The following is a 7,096-nucleotide window of genomic DNA, read 5'->3' on the forward strand; positions in this document are numbered from 1 at the left end:
CATCAAGGTGCAAAAACACCTTGGGTAGACCAACAGGACTGTGGCCATTAAGAGTTAGAGTCTAGGTTTTAAAGTAGTATTATAGTTAACTTTGATAAAGGTTTTTTTTTCATCCATACTATTCTGAAGTTTTAAAACTCTTGAGTGTTAGCATAGGTATTTTAACTCTGCTCTAGTATTTTCAAAGTGGAAAGGACACCCTCTTCCATTGGAAATTAAACTTTCTATCTCAAATTGACCATCTCATGACGTTTTCCAAAGTTAAGCAGAAGGAACTTTTGTGGGAAGATACATGTTCTACTCCCAGGTGCAGGATAAAAATTTTAATGCATATTTAGTTGTACAGATCAGAATCTGAGTCAGTGTAAAATAAAGTAATCCATAAGTTCTAAGTGCCAGTGACATGACATTTACAGTTGTAAATAAACTTGTGTGATGCCTTAAAGACTAAAACAATCAAACAGGTGTAGCACCTGACCTGCAGGAAACAGTGGAACTCTTTTTTAAGAGTAAGGGCTTTGAGTTGAGGGTTAGAATTCTAGATCAGTATTTCTAGACTATGGCACGGTATTTCATTTACAGATTCCACATCCATGTTTGTGAACTGTTTGATTTGAAATGTTCATGCTTCAAGGTGTCCATGCATCGAAGTTTCATGTTTGAAAGGAGCTGCCAGTGCTAGTGTATATTATATGTACCAGAGTAATTTTTTAAAAAAATAAACTTGGTTTTATGGAGTGTAATATTTTTATAGCACAATAATCATTTGGGACTTTGTACTTTGCTGGACATAACTGTATTTAGAGAAGCTTCTTGATCCTATTTTCTGTGTACTGTGTCTACTGTTGCTGCTGCTACAGCTGCTGGCCTCAGCTGCTGGGTGAATGTTATTGTGAAATTGTCTGAATTGACCTTCAGAGGTTCACAGGTCTGTGTTAAGTATGTTGGCAGGGGGAAAAGTGGTCATGGGTCCAATGGGGCAAGAATTTACTGTGGTGAATTCCTGGGTAGGAACCTCAGTATTGACCATCATCTGTACATCTGTTATTTATAATAAATAAAAATTGAAACCTATCATACCTCAGTTGTTGATTTAACTCATTGTCTTATACTGTGCACTATCCATCTTTAGGGATATGTACTGAAGGCCTGAATGGTATCTTCATAATTTTCTTTTTCATTAATTCCTGCACTTCTGTTTTCATTCAGAGTCACAAACACAACAGTCACAATAGATCTAAATGTAATTATTTCCACACACACCATTGATAGGGATGCAGATGCTTTTCTAGGCACCATCACACATCTCTTGAGGCATATCTTCACCTGGGGCCAGTCACAAGGAATATATGTGGCCAAGATTGCATCAGAAATAGCAGATCTCTGGCCCACTTCATTCTGGACTGATACATACACACACACGTCTCATACTGAGCTGGAAATGTCCAAAGTAAGATTTTAAGGAGCATCTTGGGAACTTCACATAGTCTGAATCCTAGGAGCTAATAAGGTATACATTATACTGAAACAGGAATGCCTCAACTCTTGAGGTCTATTAAACCATTAAGCAGAGAGGCTGCTGTACCTGCATAGTCTTTCCACCTGAAACCAGCACCCTCAGAACAGGCATTCTAGCCAATTGGGAGAGGTTACACAGACAGAGCAGCTTTCTGTGCTCAGAATGTTGTGCTTTCGTTTTTAATACAATAGTGCAGTGGTTCTTAACCTTTTTGAAAGAAACGCCCCCTTGAGCCATTGAGGAAGTTATCACCGCCCCCCTCCCCACGGTGATGATATCTTGCTTATTATTTATTTATTTATTTATTTATTTATTTATTTATTTATTTATTTATTTATTTATTTATTTATTTATTTATTTATTTATTTATTACACTTAAATCCAATGACCCCTGAAAACAAAATTCAATTCCAAGAAAATGAAATGCCCCCCAAAACATTTAATGATTTAGTTGCAAGCGAATTTTAAGATGCAAAAAGAAATATAAAAAGGGCATAAAAACAAACCACAATGCAGGAACTAAAAATTTCAAGATGAAAACTCTGAAACTAAATTAAGATTGGAGGAAAATATATATTCATGCACACTGTAAAAAGGCTGCAGCCATCTTAACAGGTTTGGCTTGCTCCAGGGCCCCCCTACCGCCCCCCTTCTGCTCCAGCGCCCCCACACCGCCGCTTTTCGTTCTATCGCCCCCCTGAAAAATGAAATTGCCCCCTGGGGGGCATTATCGCCCACGTTAAGAACCACTGCAATAGTGGAGGAGGGCTGACTAGCACACTCCCCTCAAAATGCTTTGGTTTTCTGTACTTATTTAATGATCTCTCGTACAGTGATTTCTGGATTCATACTCAATACATTAATTAATAACATGTTATGCATATGTCTTGCATTAAAAGCAAGGGCAGATTCTACCATTATTAAATCACTAAAAAAAATTTTAAATAGCCAGCTTTCAGCATATACTAGTCTTCATCAGGCTGTGTTGTGGATACTGCAGAAAGATGTATATGCAAGTCCCCCAAATCATGGCAGATTCTGTGCCAGGTCTGCTTCTTAAATGCAAGTTCAAAAATGGAGGCTGCAAATACAAGTCAGGAATAAGATGGGCCTGAATCAGAAAAATGGTGATTCATTTTGATTTGTGATTCATCAAGGCTGTCAAATTACGAATTTACTTTTTTTCCTGACGAATTGATGAATTGATTTGTCAATTTATTGTTTACTTTAAAACCCTATAAAACAGCCCCCCAAACACCTAGAGACACCAAATTTGCACAGAAGCATTTCCTGACTCTCCTCCACAAGTCCTGCAAGTTTGATGAAACTTGGGTTTCAGATGTCTTACACCCACAAGTAGCCTCCCACAGGAAAGTTCCCCTCAGGCCTCTAGAGACACCAAAATCACAAAAACCTGCTAATGATTCTCTTCTATTATCCCTTCAAGTCTGGTGAGGAATGGGTTTCAGACATACAAGTTATATACAGTATATCACAGAAGTGAGTACACCTCCTCACATTTCATAAATATTTTAGTATATCTTTTCATGTGACAACACTGAAGAAATGACACTTGGCTACAATGTAAAGCAGTGAGTATACAACTTGTATAACAGTGTAAGTGTGCTGTCCCCTAAAAAATAACACAACACACAGCCATTCATGTCTAAACAGCTGGCAACAAAAGTGAGTCACCCCTAAGTGACAATGTCCAAATTGGGCAGGAAGTGTCAATATTTTGTGTGGCCACCATTATTTTCCAGCACTGCCTTAACCCTCTTGGACATAGAGTTCATCAGAGCTTCACAGGTTGCCACTGGAGTCCTCTTCCACTCCTCCATGATGACATCACAGGGCTGGTGAATGTTAGAGACCTTGCGCACCTCCACCTTCCTTTTCAGGATGCCCCACAGATGCTCAATAGGGTTTAGGTCTGGAGACATGCTTGGCCAGTCCATCACCTTTCCCCTCAGCTTCTTTAGCAAGGCAGTGGTTGTTCTGGAGGTGTGTTTGGGCTCGTTCTCATGTTGGAATACTGCCCTGCGGCCCAGTCTCCAAAGGAAGGGGATCATGCTCTGCTTCAGTATGTCACAGTACATGTTGGCATTCATGGTTCCCTCAATGAACTGTAGCTCCCCAGTGCTGGCAGCACTCATGCAGCCGCAGATCATGACACTCCCACCATCATGCTTGACTGCAGGCACAACACACTTATCTTTGTATGCCTCACCTGGTTGCCGGCACACACACTTGACACCATCTGAACCAAATAAGTATCACCTTTAGAAGAGGCTTCCTTCTGGGACAGCAGCCCTGGTGACCAATTTGCTGCAGTGTGTGGTATATGGTCTGAGCACTAACAGGCTGACCCCCATCCCTTCAATTTCTGCAGCAATGCTGGCAGCACTCATAGGTCTATTTCTCGGTCAATCTCTGGATATGACGCTGAGCATGGGCACTCTACTACTTTGGTCTGGTTTGGACAGGGTCTTTGGATTATAGGGAGTCCTTCCTACATACAGTATTTGTAAAGTTTTGTAAACATTTCCTCCCTTCGGTTGGGACCACAACATTTCTCTATGCTCGACAATAAACCACCCTCACGCTAAAACCAGTCAACCCGTGAACTCAGGAGACTATAAGGGAGCGCTGTGCCATTGCTGTTGCATAAAACTTTGCTGCAGAGCGTGTAATAAGCTTGATGTAAAATTTATCAGGTCTCCCTGGATATCTGAGACTGATTGGGCTCAGGAGGCTGGTGTGTAGCTCTCTATAGAAAAGACGGTACAGTAAGACAGTGGTTCTTAACCTTTGTTACTCGAATGTTTTTGAACTGCAACTCCCAGAAACCCCAGTCAGGGCAGCTGGTGGTGAAGGCTTCTGGGAATTGCAGTCCAAAACTCCTGAGTAACCCAAGGTTAAGAACCAGTGCAGTAAGACATGACCTACAGTCTCCACTTGGCTATCATTAAATGGACACAGGCAATCTGAGATAGGCATATGTTGAAATCTTCCCTCCATGAGCTTAGAGGGCAAAACATTTAGTCTCACTAATGTGAAGGCTCTTCTGGTCTTTGTTGACATTGTGCTTGTCAAATATAAAGATACTGTTAAGGCATTATTAGTAACAACACTGTACAGTGGACCCTCGACCTACGGAATTAATCCATATTGGAACGGTTTCCGTAGGTCGAAAAGTCTGTAGGTCGAAAATGCATTTCCTATAGAAATGCATTGAAAACCATTTAATCTGTAACCGGTCCAAGAAACCCCCCCACACACACACACAAAATTTAAAATAAATAAAACTTACCTTTCTGAAGCCTTCCAGGGGTCTCCCGCCGCCACTATTGCCGCTGCCCGAGGCCTCCAAGGGCTTCTCTGCCGCTGCCGGAGGCCTCTCGGAGGTCCCTCGCTGCCGCCATCACTGCTGCTGGAGGACTCTTGGAGGTGCCTGTCACATACAGCACTGATGGTACCTGTCTGTCATGGGTTTGGAGGGAAAGTTCCAGCCTATGGGGAGTGGAAGGCGGGACATCAGGGGGGAGGAGCTGTACTCTATATATATTTGGAGCTTGTGTGGAGAGTTAGGAGTTGGAGTCTGTGTGTCAGACTGAGTACAGCTATGTGTCAGTTAGTACATACCTGATAGGTTCAGGTTTCTATTTAGGTAGCCAGAACTGATAGGTTCAGGGTCTGCGCGTTACCTTAAAGGGTTCTGTGGGAACCAAGCGGTTGTATGTGTGTGATTGGGGTTATGCCACGTTACATTATCCTATTTACCTGATTCTTTTATGTACCCTGTTGTTTCAATAAACCTTGTTCTTTTGTTTAGTAAAATCCATTCCTGGTCTGTGTGACTCCTTATAGGGAATGGTTGGTGGCAGCATAATTACAGGGTGGTATACTCCAGTAGGTCTGGGGTTGCCACATGCCCCACCCCCACCGATGCAGGGTTTCCCAGGGCAGACCAGGCCTACCAGGGAAGGGCTTCCCCGGTAGGCCCAGTCTACTGCATGGGCAAGCCCTCCCCTGGTAGGCCCGGTCTACTCCCACGGCTTTCCCAGGTAGTAGACCAGGCCTACCAGGGGATGCCCTTCCCTGGTAGGCCTGGTCCACCCTGGGAAAGCCTGTGTCAGCAGGGAAGAACCTCCGGAGGCCTTTGCCGCCACCATCTGAGGCCTCTCGGAGGTCCCCTGCCACCACCGATAGTGCCTCTAAAGCACTATCGGCGGTGGGGGACCTTTAAGAGGCCTCAGATGGCGACGGCAAAGGCCTCCGGAGGGCCACCGCCGCTGGGAGCCGAGCTGCGCTGGGCAATCCCGGCCATGCTCAGACTCCTGGACTCCCCCGCTGGCACTGCTGTCTGAGCGCGGCGCGGCTCGGTTCCCAGCAGCGGCAACGGCAGCGGGAGACCTTCGGATGCCTTTCAGGGCTTCTCCGCTGCCATGGGAGGCATCTCGGAGGTCCTCCCGGCGCCAATCATGCCTCTGAAGCACAATCGGCGGTGGCAGGAGACTTCCGAGATGCCTCCCATGGTGGCGGAGAAGCCCTGGAAGGCATCCGGAGGCACAATCGGCAGCCTACGGACTGGAAGGGGGAGGCAGGGAAGCACCAAATTCGAATTTGGCGCTTTCCCTGCCTCCCCCTTCCGGTCCGTAGGTCAATTTTCCAGCCACAAATCAATTGGAAATCTTGCGGCCAGAGAAGTCCGGACCTCGAAAAGTATGCACATCGAGCCATACATACGTTGAGGGTCCACTGTATTTTCGTGACTGGCGCATATGCTCTCGAAGTTCTATGTCCCAGGTTCTTTGTTTGAGGGCTGCTTTAGCACCTACATGCCCCATTGCCAAAAGAACATTGGTGGAAAAACCCACTTACCTTATTTCTCTTGTAAGTTGTAGTTTCCATTATGATTGAAAGGAGTTAAAAAGTGACACCTGTGCCAAGCCTTCTGAAGAGAAGAAAAGCTTTAGCCAGTAATTAAACATATGGACTTGGGCGCTTGCTCTTATGGCGATTAAGCCAGCCTCCAAACAAAGGGCTACATTAGGTGTACAGGTGGATACAGTCAGAATAGATCTCAAAAATTTGGTTTGAACTACCTCAAGAGGATGTAGGTCAAATAAAGCAAACAATTGGCACCCGTAGAGCATTTGAGCAACAACTTTAGCCTTGAAAACCTGAACGACTCAGGGGATATGGTGACTCCTTTTGGTGTGAAAAAAATCTTGTTAATGCCACTGCACTTTTATGAGCATTCAGTGCTGCATACTTTATATGGGGGCCCCAGGACCCAAGGTGTGAAAGATTATGCTCAAATATTTGTAGCTGGAAACCTGCTCTATGGGATGGCCATTGATAGCCCAATTGTGCTTTACTCTTCTTCTACTGACCATGAGAACTTTGGTCTTTGCTCCCGATCGGTCATAGGGCAGATCGGTGTGGTCCGTACCGCGCAAACCGTCCCACAACATGGGTGTCTCGCCCAGTCCCCCTCCCGCTGACTCTGGAGTAAAGAGGGACTGGGATGGATCACTCGCCTCCCCCCACACTGATTGCGTGGGTAAACTA

Source organism: Pogona vitticeps, chromosome 1, assembly GCF_051106095.1.
Source record: "Pogona vitticeps strain Pit_001003342236 chromosome 1, PviZW2.1, whole genome shotgun sequence".
Classification (NCBI taxonomy): Eukaryota; Metazoa; Chordata; class Lepidosauria; order Squamata; family Agamidae; genus Pogona; species Pogona vitticeps.